Source organism: Pteropus alecto, unplaced genomic scaffold (assembly GCF_000325575.1).
Source record: "Pteropus alecto unplaced genomic scaffold, ASM32557v1 scaffold39, whole genome shotgun sequence".
NCBI lineage: Eukaryota > Metazoa > Chordata > Mammalia > Chiroptera > Pteropodidae > Pteropus > Pteropus alecto.
In genome coordinates, this window is record NW_006443568.1 from 11501437 (window position 1) to 11516667 (window position 15231).

The 15231-nt window shown below is 41.3% G+C and overlaps 1 protein-coding gene and 1 non-coding gene across 5 annotated transcripts in view; one reads left to right on the forward strand and one right to left on the reverse strand.

Annotated features, from left to right (window-relative positions):
- Nucleotides 1–15231, forward strand: part of LUZP1 (leucine zipper protein 1) — a 68152-nt gene that overhangs the window by 39409 nt on the left and 13512 nt on the right. For 2 of the 4 annotated variants that reach the window (XM_006924459.3, XM_006924460.3), the window contains exon 2: nucleotides 6450–6556. The exons of 1 other annotated variant lie outside the window; for it this stretch is intronic. The gene's annotated coding sequence lies outside the window, so the exon portion shown is untranslated. Of the gene's footprint in view, nucleotides 1–6449; nucleotides 6557–8627; nucleotides 8738–15231 lie in introns of all 4 variants that reach the window. One more of the 4 variants, XM_025041372.1, reaches the window with a different exon arrangement.
- LOC112473048 lies at nucleotides 13070–13188 on the reverse strand. Its single transcript, XR_003043885.1, has one exon. It is a non-coding gene; the product is annotated as a 5S ribosomal RNA (ribosomal RNA).

The following is a 15231-nucleotide window of genomic DNA, read 5'->3' on the forward strand; positions in this document are numbered from 1 at the left end:
CTGATATGTTGTTAGATTTGGAGTTAGGAGGAGGATGGTCTGAATATTGCTTCTTGGTGACAAAGTTATTAGCTGATAGGGGCTAGAGGTTTACTGAGAGAGAAAAAAATGTGAAAGAGTCACTTTGGAGATTAGGAAAGTGAACCTCCTAGGGGAAGTGCAGCAGGATTACTGGCAGCATCGAGGGACCTGTTTGAAGTTTGTGGTGATAGATTTAAAATACCAGTCAATGGGGCATTTGAGATCTTGCTCCCCAGCATAATATGTTGGCAGCAGGGCTTAAATAAACTCTTATCAAAATTAAAGAAAAAATACCCATCAATGTAGTTGTATTTTCTCTAGAGAAAATTAGTTTATAATTTAGCTGCTTTGGTGTAGGCCTAGAAAGGTTAATTTGGTTTACTGAGGACTGAAGTTTTACTAGTTGAATATGAAGAAGGGGTGTGTGGAGGGGGCCACTGAGTGAATTAAAGATGTTCGTAAGGGGCTGATGTATGAGGGAAGTGAGAACATGAACGGAGGCGTGTAATTCTATTAAATTACTTAACCTCTTTTATAAGATGGGGATAATAGTATCTGTTGCACAGAGTTACAAAGATTAAATCAATTCGTATGAAGTGCCTAGAACGGTACCTGGTACATAGTAAGTGCCCTGGCGGCACCCAATATTGTTGGCTGTTATTTCTATCATCTTTCCTGGACCACAGAACTAGCCTCCTTACTGATCTCTTGGCATCGTTCTTACCTTCTTCCATGTACTGTCCAAACTGAAGCCAAAGTGATGTTTTTTGAAGTGTTTACATCTTACCCTTATTTAACACTTAAACGACTTCCTATAGCTCTTTGGATGAAGACCCAGATCCATAATTTGGCCTCCAAGGGCCTTCTTGGAACAGCTCTCTCCATACCTGTCCAGCCTCACCTCATGTTTCTGTCTACTTGAGCTCCCTTCTTTGGTCACACAGATCCACTTTAGGTCCTCAAGCTCACCATGTTTCCTCTTCTAATTGGAACCTTCTCACCACTAGAGGGAGCCTTCTTAGATCTCGCCCAGTGGCTCAGTTTCTATTAATTGTATTTCATGTCAGTTATATTTAAAAGTATGATCTTTCATCACTGTTTTTCTGTTGCACTGTGCAGTAAATGCCATGAAGACAGGTCTTTCTACTCACTGTTTTATCCTCAGTGCTTACCCTCAGAGCTTGATGCACTGTAGGCAGTCAGTCAATATTTGAATGAATGAATAATGAAGGGACAAACTACCCATCAGTCTTTTGTAGCTTTGTGGCATTTGGGCATTGGATCAGGACTGGCTTTCTTGAGGGTAAGATCTGAGAGATAATTCCTTAGAGAGGTGGTATAATGGAGCAAATTTGGGGGCACAGATAACCTAGGTGAGAATCTGCTTATCAGCTATGTGACTTTGAGCCTTCATTTCTTCCTCATTTATAAATAGACAATATTATTTATCTTACAGGGTTACTGCGAAGATTAAATTAGGTAATAAAGGCACTTTTGGGTCCTTTCTCCTAAGGGTAATTGCTGTGACGTGCTGTTTAACGACATTTGCCATTACCTGCTTTAGCCCTTGTGGCCCCTTGATAGCCTAGTCATAGACTTCTAGAGGTTAAAGGGAGCCAGTGTGTTCTTCTGATTCAGCCAACTTTCTTAAAGCAGGTGAGTAACCCTGCAATTTTAGACATGTGGTTCTGTTGCTAAACCCCACAAACATGGGCTAATTGCAAGGAAGCCTAGTCTCAATTAGAGAGTACTTGTTAGAAAAAAAGCAGTAGAGCCAGGTGGCGGTCCCTGTGGGCCTGCTTTGAAATAGAGACCCAAATCGCAAGCTAGTGTTATCAATTGTTTATTAATAAGTGCTTCCAAAGTGCTTGAAAGTTCTTAAATCCTTTCCTTCCAATTCCAGTCTTATCCATACTCTTGGTTCTCGCTGGGTAGGATTTCTTTGTAAGGTGAAAAAAACTCTGAAGCTCGGAGATGGGATTATTGGATTCCAGTCCTGTCTCTGTTTCTAGTTTCCTAAAAGGGTCACAGGTCTCTTCGTATGCTCATCTGTCATGCGGGGGATAAGAGTGCCTGCCTTTCCATCCTAAGAGTTACATGGATAAAAAAGTTATCCTGAGGGAATTAGAAACAGAGGACATTATTTTAGCAGTCTTCCATCATAAACAAGTATTGCAGTCTCTTACTAACACAATTTTGGAATTAATTAATAAGACTTTTCATTTTTTTTTTTTTTTAAATTGAATGGTCGTATAACCCTGAGATAGTCTAATGAATCAGATGAATTGGCAGGTCTCCATGTCTGCCTTTTGAGACCTATTATTTATAGTTTCTTTGAGGGCAGATAGGGATAGCATAGATAAAGATGTCACACACATTGTTATTGGCGAGGACCTTAGGTATCATTTCGTCTGACTTTTTTGTTCAATTGATGAAACAGACCCAGTATTAAAAATACTTTTTCTGAGATCTGACAGTATGTTACTGGCAGAACTCCCGGTCCAAAGTTCTTTACACTTGGGGGCACCTCTTCTTTTTCTGTTTCCCACTTGAGTCAGAAAAGAGCACTTGCTCTGGATTCTCTTCCCTTATGGGCAGGAGGGTGGCGAGAAAAAGGCAAGGCGTACAGAAATCGACACGTCTTCTGCAGCTTATTTTTTTCCTCCACTGTTACCTAGAGTGTCCTGAATGCCAGTGTGAAGTGACCGGAGTGTGGGGAGCTGGTCAGTGACGGCATTCAGGTTAGCTTCTTTTACCAAACTAGGTGGTGCTAGGTTGGCTCTCACCAAGCTGCTGTCACTCTTCAGCCCCAGACCCACTGATTGATTAATTGGTCCCACCCCATCCTGCCATCACCCTGTTTTACCAGGTTGGCTTCCTGGTGAAGAGACTGCAGTAGGGCAGAAAAAACTAAAATCCCTCTGGCTTTTTTCCCCTGAACAATCCTGAGGGTGCTACCTCAGCAACAGAAAAAAACAGCTGTCTCCTTGCTTCTCAGTATAACCAAAGGGGCACTAGATATTATAGGACTGGATATTATACTTATCTCAGGTTTAAATTTTTATCCTGCTCTCTCATTTTCCACCTTCACACTTTCTTCTTTGCTTATATCTGGATGACCTCAAGAGGTTAAGTAGTACATGAGTGGTGGCCTGGTCCAGCAGAATTGCAGGTAATGGTTTCTCTGTGATCCCCAGTCATTCTGGTTTTCTCTAAGATCAATTTTTCTGATAATAGAAAGTAAAGTTATCACTGTGTATACTCAGCTGAGGGGCCTGAGGGTGGTTTTTCTAGAGACTGAAGATGACCCGGAGTTATTTCAGTTCAGATAGTTTCTATTGATCTTTCTTCAAGTTTCAGTGACTCTTCTCTGCCATCTCCATTCTGTTCTTAAGCTCATTCAGAATTTCAGATACTGCTTTTCTGTTCTAAAGTTGCTACTTTAAAATTCAGTTTCTCTGCTTAGTTATAATAGGTGCTTGAATATCCTTGTCTGATAATTCCAATATCTGGGTCCTCTTGGATTTGCCCTCTGCTGATTATCTTTTCCCTTGGAAAGGGGTTTACTTTTTCTAGTTCTTTATGTAATTTGGGATTGTATCCTGAACATGAATGAATGTGAATGTTATGTTATGGAGACTGGTTTCTGTGGATGTTTTCGTTTTAGTAGGCAATTAACTTACTTAAAATGGCAAACTCTGTCTCACCTGCAGTGGGTGGCAGTTCAAATCTTAGTCTAGTTCTTTTGTCCTTAGCTGAGATCGTTGGGTTCTGCCCTGTGCATGCAAGGTTTAGGGGTTCAGCTGGAGATTTGGGAAGAGTGTACACACAGAACTTGGGACTCTCCTCTGGTTCTCTTCTTTCTTCCCATTATCTGTGGCTGGTCTGGGCTCTGTCATCTGGTTCCTCTGGACAGAAAACTTAGGGATTATTTTTTAATTGGAACTTCAGCTGGACAGCCCTCAGGTCAAAGCTCCAAAAACGTGGAATTCATCCCATGCTAGTCCCTTCTTCCAGTTTTAAACCTCTCCCTCAAATCTATCAGCCATCGTTCACTTCATATAGTTAATTTTTTTTTTAATCCAGCTTTTATAGTTGTTACCCATGGGAAGATCATACTGGAAACAGAATTCTCTACTAGCATTTTTATCCATTATCAAAGTGTTTTGGGAACAAAAGTGATACACATTTGAGAGAGCGTTAGTCTTCAGCAGTCAAATGAGAATGGACCGATGCATTTCCTCAGTCATTCTCAACCATGTGGACTCAACCATGTTCACTTGAACTTGCTTTGCCACTTTGGATAAGTCTCTTCTCTCTGGGACTTACTTTCTCCTCTGGAAAATGAGGCAGTTGGACTCCCCATGATCTGTAAGGGTCCTTTCATTTCTGCTTCTCCACAGACACACGTGCACACATATGGACCACCACTGTCACCACCAACAGTAATGAGAGGCACAGAAAAGATGCCTAAGGGAAGTGCTATGCATGGATCTGTCAGCGTGGAAAACTCTCGAAGGGGCAGCATGAAAGAGTTTGAGGATGTTTACAGTCATCTTGTTTCTGGGAACAGAGGGCCAGTACGCTGGGAATGCAAGAAGTAAATGACATTCCGAAGCAAAGGAAAGAAATTATTTGCTGCTTGCTTCCACCCCTAAAAAATAAGGAATGTAGACAGTTGAAAACAAATCAGGATCATCTGGAGTTCCTGTTTGTTTGATTTTTGGCAGTGCATTCTATCCTGTTTTGAAGAGGATAGCCCCCTGGGCCTTAGTAATAGGCCAGCAAACTTGGCAGTAGGAGGTGGGGGCAGTAGCTGTCAGCAGGGATGCAGAGACCTTAGTAGAGATAGACCAGATTTATGTGGTTACTTCTTGGAGTTCAAAATTTGTGTGTGGGAGAAGTTCTAGTCTGTGCAGAGGAAGGTGGTGTGTGTGTGTGTGTGTGTGTGTACACGGTGAGTAGAGATGAGGAAAGAGACAGATGATACTGAGGGCAGGACAGGTCTGTGGACCGGTTCTAAAGCTGAGTAGCCATCACACTTACCTTACTTAGACTGACTCTTTTTTGCAAGTGTCTGCATGGCGGAGGGAGAGCTAAAGCTGCTCCCGCACCCATCAGGCCATCCTTTGGGTGCTGCCACTGGTGCAGATCTTTTTTTCCTACTATTTTCATTGCTTATCAATAATTCTTTTTTCTTAAGGTCTTATTGGCTTGAGGCTTCAGGCCCTCATCTTTTTTTTTTTTAAGTTATTTAAAAAACTATCATTTTATGATTTCTCTATCTTAAATTCTAGCCTTTTAGGAGGGATTCTATTGTGTGTATGTTACGGAGTTGGTGGTGGAGGTTTGGAAATGAGATGAAAGGGGCCAGCAGCCCTGGAAGGAGGTCAGAGGTGTTCTGCAGGATCTGGAAGGGAGGGGTGGGCATTGTGATGAAAGGAGAGAGGGATAGTTTGAGTGTAAGACCATCTACAAACGCTTTAGTTTCGCCACTAGCTTAGAAGCTACCTTTACATTCTTCCTCAAGACTAGGATAGACAGAAGTGACCCAGATCTTCCGCCTTCAGTAACTCTTCTCTGATTTTAGGGGTAAGATTCAGTGGGTTATCAGGCTTTTCGGCTCTCCTGTAGAAAGAGGGCTTATGGTAAAACCGAAGGGTAATAAGTTTGCAGACGGAAGCTCTATTTTTAGTTCTAATCGAGGCTGGGTGGTTCAGGGCCCTTTTGAGGACTCAGGCTAGAAGGCGACCCAGTGAGAGTCAGCACAGTGAAGTGGCTTTTGAGATCAGACAGACTTGGGTTTAAATCCTGACTGCCGTTTACCAGCAAGCTGTAAGACCTTGGACAACACTGCCTTCTTGAAATTTAGATTCTTTATCTATAAGGGGGTAACATTATTGTGTTATTGTCTTATATAAAACTTAAAACATGGTAGATACCCAACAGATGTTTCTTTTTTTTTTCTTCTTACCCATCTTCCAGAACATCTTATTTTTAGTAGAATCCCGGCTTTAGCCCCAAGCAATCGTGTGACTCACCCTTTCCAAGGTTCAGTTTCCTTCCTTAAAATGAGGGCATCTTGCTAGTGATTTCTGAGATCCTTCCCAGCTGTAAGGTGTCATATAAAGTTTTAGACTGTGGAGGGATGTCTAGGTCTGTTAATTTAAGGAAAGACAGTGTATTGTACCCTGGGACCATGTCACCTGGGAGGAAAGGGGAAGTCTCCAGGAGCCAGACTCCTCTCCCCTGGGAGGGAGAGAGTGCCAGCTTCCTTCACAGTCAGGATCTGGACTCAGCTCCTAACTCGTTCCTTTTCTGACAATAAACTATGGATGACGGTGTTTGGGACAGGCTTTTGGGTCAGCTCAGTCTTGATGCGATTCATATTTTACCTGTCTCTTCCTTTCTGTTTATATTCTATCCAGGCCAAGAGGCAACTGCCATTGAAAGATAGTGAGTGACCGTTTCTAGAACAGCAGGCATCGGGGGAGCAGCCAGAAGCATTGACGGAAAAGCTTAAATTACCTAAATGGTATGTTGTACGCTCGTAGATTGGGTGGTTTCTGAAATCTCTATAATTTTTCCATCATTATGAAAGGGAGGAAAGTCAATAGTTGTTGATGACCTATTATGAACCAAATACTAGCAATGTACTTCACATGGTTTCTCATTTAATTTAATCAGCCAGTCAGCCTAATGAAGGAAAATCCTTGCGTGAAGTCGACAACCTTGAGAAATAGGCCTAGATTCCTTTTACTGAATATTTACTATATGCCAGACCTAGTCCTATTTGACACACATCATCTCCTTTAATATTTACAGCAACCTTATGAAGTAAGTGCTGTTATTATCACCATGAAGAAATGAGCTTAGAGAGCTTAAATAACTTCTTCTCTAAGTTCACACAGATAGGACTAGATTTCAGACCTGCGATATTTTCATTGTACTTTAATGGCAGTAACTAACTTAACTTTTAAAAAGCAAAGCAAAATAAACAAATAAAAAGAACCCTTTTGATTGACAACTGGCTCCTTTCCTAGCCCTTTCTGGGTTCCGTGTGCCAGGAGTTTGTTGGTTGTCGTTGACCGAGGCGGTGGAGAGTACTAGCGAAAGAAGAAACTTGGGCAGTGAGTGCCCAGAAAGCCTTAGAGCCGAGGCAAGACCTTTGGAGTGTGTTTTATTCTAGGCAAGATGAGAACCACTGAGGGGTGGAGGGCTGGTCTTGGTTGCCATTGGTAGCTGGGTAATAGTTAAGAAAGGTTCTCTGGGAAGGTAGGGCAATAGGGCAACCAGAGAAAGTGCCTGGGAATTGGGTTCTAGGTGTAGGAGTGACTGGACATAGGAAAAGACTCCTAGTATGACCTCTCACTCTCGTGGTGACCACTCCTGGGACACAGGTGCAGTTAGGGACAGTGTAGAGCTCTTCCAGGGGGAGTGGGAAACTTCTAGGCAAACTCTCGGTTCAGGAGTCTCGTTGCGTTCCTTTCTCCAAGCATTTTTCCTGCCTCAGGGGACTGGGTTATGAAATTAATTTCTTGTTGGGTGGAGTGGCAGCCAGTTTTCATTTGTTCATTAATCTTTCTGATGATACTTTAGTTTCTTTTTATCGGAGCTCCAATATTTTTTAATATACTTGGTGAATTGGAGAGGGGAGAATCATTTTCATCAACTTATGCCACATGCCTATTATACATAGAGTATTTTGCTATAAACTGGGGCTTATGTTCCGATGATAAAAATGATCTCTTTACTACATGCCTAGCACAATTCTTGGAGCTAAGTATACAGTGTTAAACAGAAAAAAAATCCTTGCTCTCAAAGACTATCATCTAATGAGAACAAACAGATAAAAATAAACGAATAACTAGATATCGTCAAACAAACAAACAGATAGGTACATAGGTGAGTAAGGTCCACTACGTGATATGTGCTCAGAAGATCAAAAGCAGGGTGAGGTGATAGGGAGTGTTGGGGCGCTGCTTTATGTAGGGTGTCAGGGAAGGCCTCTGATGAGATGATATTTTAAGCCAAGATCTTAAAGAAGCATGGAATCCAGCCAGAGAGATGTCTGGGAGAAAAGCATCCCAGGCAGAGGGAATAGCAAGCGTACAAGCCCCGAGGTATGGATGTGACTCGACATGTCCAAGGACCCACCAGGAGGCCAGTGCGCTGGAGTAGAGACGCCGGGGCAGAGCAGTGGATGAGAGCAGAGAAGTGAAGGGACCCAGATCACATAGGGCCTTAGGGCCAGGGAAAACCGTTGGAGTGCATTCTAAGCGAGGTGGGAGCCGCTGGAGAATGGGGAACAAGGAGTGACATCTTCTGACTTAAGTTTTAAAAAGCTCACTCTGGTTGCTGTGAGAGAAGAGACTGGAGGGTGGGGAAAGGCAGGGGTGGAGGAAGTAGAGAGGGAGAGGAAGAGTGAAGGGAGAGAGAGCAGCAGGGAAGCGTTTGCAGTGGTCAGGAGTCTGGGGAGGGATGATGGTGGCTCAGACTAGGGGTGGGTAGCCACAAAGTAATGGATTCTGGACATATTTCGAAGACAGAGTCAAATTCTAATTCTCTCTGTAGAGATGTTTGATTTATTTAGTGTTAATCTCTAGGTCATAGGGGTTGGAAACTTGACAGTGATCCCTGGTAAAATTCTAAAACTGACTGAGCAAAAGATAAGAACACAAGTGACCTGTCGAAGCCAGCCTTGTATTCACGAAGAGTAAGTCATGCTTAAGAATTCTTTTCTTTCTTTAAGCTTTGTCATTTTACTTAAACTATAAAATCGGTACAAGTTTATTATAGGAATACAAGAAAATAAAGAAAACACCCTACACCACCCAGAGATAATTATCATATAGCACTTTGATATATATCAGGGCAATTCAGTTTTGAAAAGGTTCCTAGTCTGGAGGATCAGGAATATGCTATAAAGATAATGTGTCTTAAGTGCTAAAATTAGGTATTTAACATTTTCTCATGTGATCCCAAGACAAAGAAAATTTCGGGCTGGCCTTCATGTAGGTATTGGACAAGTACTGATTAATAGACCAGTGTTTATTTAGACAGGCTGTTTTTAGTGACATTATAGAAGGCCGCTCTTGGTTATGTTTTGTTTAACAATCTGAACATCAATTTGGATAAAGATATAGAAAAGACATGACTGTCAGATTTATTAATAGTGAATGCTTGCAAGTTGGAAAGTGTAGAAAATATTTAGACAATTGACACCATTGATTGAAACGAACTTTCAAGTTGCAAGGCAGAAAATAGTAAATAAAAATTAAGTTTAAACTTAACATGACACTTAAGGTGGGCCAGGTGCTGGTCTAAGTACTTAATTGACACCTACAGTCAGTCACCCTTTAAGATAGGTATAGAGAAGTCAAGTAACTTATCCAATATCACATAGCTAGTAAGTGGCAAAATCGGGGTTTGAGCTTAGGCTATCTGGCTTCACAATTTTAATCTTTAATCATTGTACCTTACTGCCTGCAAAAGAAATAAGAATTAAGCTCCATATTTAAGTTATCAAAATGAATTAGATTTCATAGCAATTTATTTGGAAAAAAATCATTGTGAACCTGCAAACTGGTAGTATTGCTGCCAGATTAGCTCATGCAGTCTTGGGCTTCATAATTAAAACTGGATCGACCAGGTCATCTTTCAAATCCACCCCCATCCCTTTACCCCATTGCTTCTGTGTTAGTTCAGGCCTTTATGCTGTCTCTTGCCAATAACATCCTGGTTTATCCTGTTAGAATGTTCTTTCAAAAATGCAGTTCTGATTGTGTTACTCCCTTGCTTAAATCCCTTTGTTTAAAACAGGTTGCAAATTTGCTTCCCATATCCACTTGCAGGCATGTTGGTGTGTGTTTTGGAGGGTCTATACGGTGGTGTTCTTTTTATTTCCTTTTTTTTAAAAATGGAAATAGTTGGCTACATTTCCCTCTTAGCCATCATCCTACTAGGCTCTCACATTATTGGCCTCAGCCTTTTGGCATTTGCATTTTTACAACCTTTGGCATAAAGGCTAAGTATCTTTCTTAAAACGTAGTGCCCAGATCTGAAAACCATTCTCCCTAGATGTAGTTTGGCCAGTACAGAATGCAATGAGACTGTTACTGTCCTTTTTTTCCCAAACATTCATAAGGTTCTTACCTCTCATCACAGTATTCAGCCCAGGACAGAAAAATAAAGATGACAGTTCTTGCTCTTATAGCTCAGAGCCCAGCAGAGGAATACAAATATATAAGCAAGTAAGTAAGTGTCATGGGTACAGTGGTAGAAGTATCTACAAGTTCTGGGTGGTGCATTTTGTTGGGGGAGGGGCTGTTAGAAAAGGCTTCAGAGGACAGGTGGCAGGAGTGAAATGTTCCATCAGAATGGGGCAGGGGAGGCTAGAAGGGAGAGGAGACGGGAGCAAAGTCAATTCCAAACTTGTTCCTCAAACATGAACACCTCGGCCTCTGCAAATGCTGTGAGATTTCAAGGACTTCCGTGTTACACGCTATCTACACTCCAGCCTTATCAGTTACCTGCTCTGCTCTTCCTTTTCTGGAAGTCAGCCCTGTCAATTACTTAAAATTCCCCAAATGCAGCATTGTTTTGCTTGCCCCTTCCCTCTGTCCCTCCCTTCCTTCCATCCATCCTTCCTTCCTTCCTTCCTGTAAACAGTTATTTTATATCCTTTATGTACCAAGACTGTTCAAAGTATGAGAAAGACAGCAGTATAAAACAGCTACAAATGCAAAAAGTCATGTTCCTGACTTGGATCTGACATTCTACTAAAAAGTCAGATGGTAAACCAGTTCACCAGTGATCAAGTAGTTAATATGTCTAAGAGGAAAAAAATAAGTAAGATATCTTACCTTAGAGCCATCTAAAAAGATGTAATGAGTTGCCCTGGGAGGAAATGAGTGTCCTTCCTGTCATTAGAGGTGTTTAAATAGGAGCTGAACGGATGACTACTTCCTAGATAACTTCTGCATTGAGTGGGAGTTTGGATTCAGATAATCTCTGAATCCTTCCAACCTGGGGAATCTGCATGCTAGTTGGACTACTAACCCTCATGTTTGTATATCTAAAATACATGAATTTGTGATTCTGGAAAAGATCATTTAAACCCAGTAATTAAATAGAAGCGCTCAGGAAGTGATGAGATGTGGACAGTCTAAGGTTTTAAGACATGTAACTAGAAATGGTCAGGAGGAAGCTGCTGAAAAATAGTTCTCCCATTTTCTTTTAGACCAAAGGTTGGCAAACATGGTCCACAGGCCCACTGCCTATTTTTGTAAATAAGAGTTTAATTGAAACATAGCCATGTCATTTGCTTATATATAGTGTTCATGGCTGCTTCATGCTACAATGGCAGCGTTAGAGTTGGGACAGAGACCTTAGGTCTTACATAACCTAAAATATTTACTAAAAAACTAAGTTGTATACTTGTATGCATACCGTCAAACTTTAAAGTATGTGTTCACTGACCCCCTGCTTTATGTGACTCTTGGGAACCGGAAGTGAATCATGGCAGCTGTGCTGGGGGAAAGGGTAGGGCAAGTTTGATTATGTCCTGTTACAAACCTTGCTGGCCTACTAGGACAGGAAGACCTAGCTTCCAAAGTGCTGGATCGGGCCACTTGGAACTGAATTCAAGAACTTTGGCAGAAAGGAGCCCTGAACGAGAGACAGTTGGCACTGTATCTCTCCACTGTGAATTGGAACTGAGCTAGACACCAGTGTGGGGGGAGGTCGGTGTTAAAGGATGGGGACGGTCCTCTTCTTCACTTTCCTATGATTTCTGAGGTTTGCTATAAACAATTTCCTTCCCAGACCCCACCCTTGGGCATAATTAATCACTTCTTCTAAGCTTCCAGTACACATATATCAGGTGGTAAAAGGTGCTAAACGAAAAAAGCAGGGCAAGAAAATGGGAGCAGAGGGCTGGGTGCTGTATTAGGTTAGGTGGTCAGGGAGGCTTCTTTGTTAATGGTTTATAATTGGCTCTGTCTTTTTGATTCCTTAAAGGCAAGGGTTGGGCGTGAAGGGTCTCTCTCTAGTACTTGGCAAAATGCTGGGTGCATCATAAGATGTTCCATAGATGTCAACTGAATAAATGAAATTTTACCTGGATAAACATAATGGGATGCAGGAGGCACTGGGAAGAGAGTCATCTACCCCTTTTCTTTGTGGATGGTCCCGGAGGAAGCAAAACATTTCTTTCTCTGGCTGTACTTAGGGCCAAAAGATCAGAGATAAGTGACATTCAGCCCATTTTCTGTCCATTTCCGTTTGCCCCAGGGTAGAGGGCTGATCTTAGTGAGGTGCTATTTTTAGGAGGATTCTGCTTGGTGACACTTTTCTTAGGTATGCACAGGACTTTGCAAAGTGCTTTTGCCGACTTCTTTTGCTGTGAGGTAGGTTGGATTGATGTTATTTTTTCAGAGGAAGGAACTGATGCATAGAGAGAAGATCAATGACTTGACCAAACTGGGTAGCATTCTTAAATGAACCAGGACTTGGGCTTAGAACTAGACTTGGGCTTGCCATTTGGCTATCCTTCTCACTAGCTGTGTGACCTTGGGCAAGTTTGAGGAGTCTTTATGCCATTAGGTTATTGTCAAGGTTGAGTAGAATAATAGTAGCTACTGTTGTGACTTACACGCAAAGCATTCCTCTAAGTGCTTTACATGTCTGCAGATTACCATATGGTCTTTGAATGGGTGAGAAAACCTCAGAGAAGTAATGTGTTTAAGAAAAAGTACATGGTAGAACTTGGATCCCTAGAAAAAGAATGTGTATTATATACTTAATTTATTGTCTGTGGTAGTAGTGCTCAATTCCTTGTTATCCTTTGTTCTGGTCTGTATGTAATCAGAACTCCTCACTTTGTAAAAACGCTCAAGACTTTGTAGGGAGATAATTTTACACGGTGGGAATAATCCTGGATAGAGAGTCAGGAGACTAAATTGCTGGAGAAATCGCAATATTTACTTCTGAGTCTCAGTTCCTTCACTTTTTATTTTTATTATTATTTTTTAAAAATTATTTTTTATGCCTACAGCACCTGGTCTTCCTAGGTGGTCTCCCATCCAAGTACTAACCAGGCCCAACCCTGCTTAGTTTCTGAGATCAGACGAGATCGGGCTTGTTCAGGGTAGCATGGCCATAGACCAGTTCCTTCACTTTTAAAATAAGGAGATTGGGCCAGATAGGTGGCTTATTTTAAATAACAGCGGTGGAACTATTTCTTCACAGTCTCATGAGGGAAGCCCAATATGTTAAGAGCTAAAACCAGTTGCTTTGGTTGACTAAGTGCTATATAGAGGCTCAGCCTGCTGCAACCTTCTCCCCTGCTCTTTTCCTCAAAGATGACCCCTGAGGGGATTTGCTGAGCCTAGTCTGAAAACCAGTGGGTTTTGGTGGTTTTAACCCTAAAACGATCTTTTAGCCGTTTTGACTCTGAAATCTCACCCTAAAGAGTGGAAAATCCAGAAATATTTTCCAGTGGTGTCTTATTTTTTTTTTTTTTTTTGTATTTATTTCCCATTACCATGGCATAGACCTGAAAGCCAGAAGGAGCATTGTCCAGCAGGGAAAAGCACTGTGATTGAGACACTGCGCAAGTGGCATAGGGCTTGGGATGAGATCATTGAGCATTATCACAAGACCTGAGATATCTGTGCTGCCTGTATCCGCTCTTGCCAATTGTTTTTTCCTTTGTAATCTGTGAGTAGCATATTGGTATCATTTTTATTTTCTGTTCATGGTTATTGCCAAAGAGCTGGCCAGCTATTTGGTAAATAGGGCGCACAATGGTGGAGAGGAGAAATAATCAGGGAGAGGGCAGAATCTGAAAGGCTGAGGGAGGGAGGCTCTGTTTCCAACACCTCCTTGGTGTATTTTAAGAGTTGAGCATGGGCTCCATCTGGTGGCTCTAGGCTTAAAGTGCAATCAATGGAACGTATCTTGGGGTTGGAGAAAAGTGAGTGGCATTTGACATATCAAATCCCACTTAAGCTTGTTCTTTTGCCCTGGGTGTTTGTGTTTTCTTTTCTTCTCTTCTCTTTTCTTTTCTTTTCTTTTTTCTCTTTTTTCTCTCTCTCTCTCCTTCCTCCTTTCCTCCCTCCCTCCCTCCCTCTCTTCCTTCCTTGTGTTTTTCTTTTTCTTTCTTTTGTCTGTCCTTCCTTCCTTCCTTCCTTCATTTCTTTCTTTTCTTTCTTTCTTTCTTTCTTTCTTTCTTTCTTTCTTTCTTTCTTTCTCTCTCTCTCTCTCTCTCTCTCTCTCTCTCTCTCTCTCTTTCTTTCTCTTTTTTTTAATAGATTCATTGTTGAGTCAGTTTTTCTCTCACAATTGGTGGTTGTTTTATGGCTTAACCTGTGTTCCCTCCCTCCTTAATCACTAGTTTTAAGTGTAATCTTATCAGACTACATCATTCCAGTACCTTTACTGTTGCTGTCATCTACTGACCCCTGGGTCACTGCCCCTAATTTCTCAATTATTTTAGCTTCTTGTTTAATATCGCTCTTTCCAACACTAGTTCTTTTTAATTTGCGGTGCTTTCAATGTACAATTCAGTGGCCCCTGCAGTACTGTTGCCGCTCAGATACTTCTCTCTTCCAATGACCTTCTTAATGCCCCCTCCCTACTCTTAGGGATCACACTTTAGTTTTTTTTTATCACACTTTAGTTTTTTTTTAATTTTTATGATCGCACTTTAGTTTTTTTTTATCACACTTTAGTTTTTTAATTTTTATAATTTTTTTATTTTCCATGATCACACTTTAGTTTTTTTTTAATTTTTATGATCGCACTTTAGTTTTTTTTTATCACACTTTAGTTTTTTAATTTTTATAATTTTTTTATTTTCCATGATCACACTTTAGTTTTTTTTATTTTTTTATTAAGGCTAATTTTTAGAGCAGTTTTATGTTCACACTAAAATTGAGACGGTACAGAGATTTCCTGTATATTCCCTGCCCACCTCCTCCCACCAGAATGGTACATTCACAAGTCATAATCGCCCAAAGTCCATAGTTACATTAAGGTTCACTCTCGGTGTTAGGTTTGGACAAGTGTATCATGGCACGTATCTACCATTATAGTATCACCTGGAGTAGTTGCTCTGCTCTAAAAATCCTTTTGCTCTGCCATAACCTTAGCGTTTGACATTATCAATTCCTGGTAATTTCAGTCCCCTGAAATCCCTCCCTGATT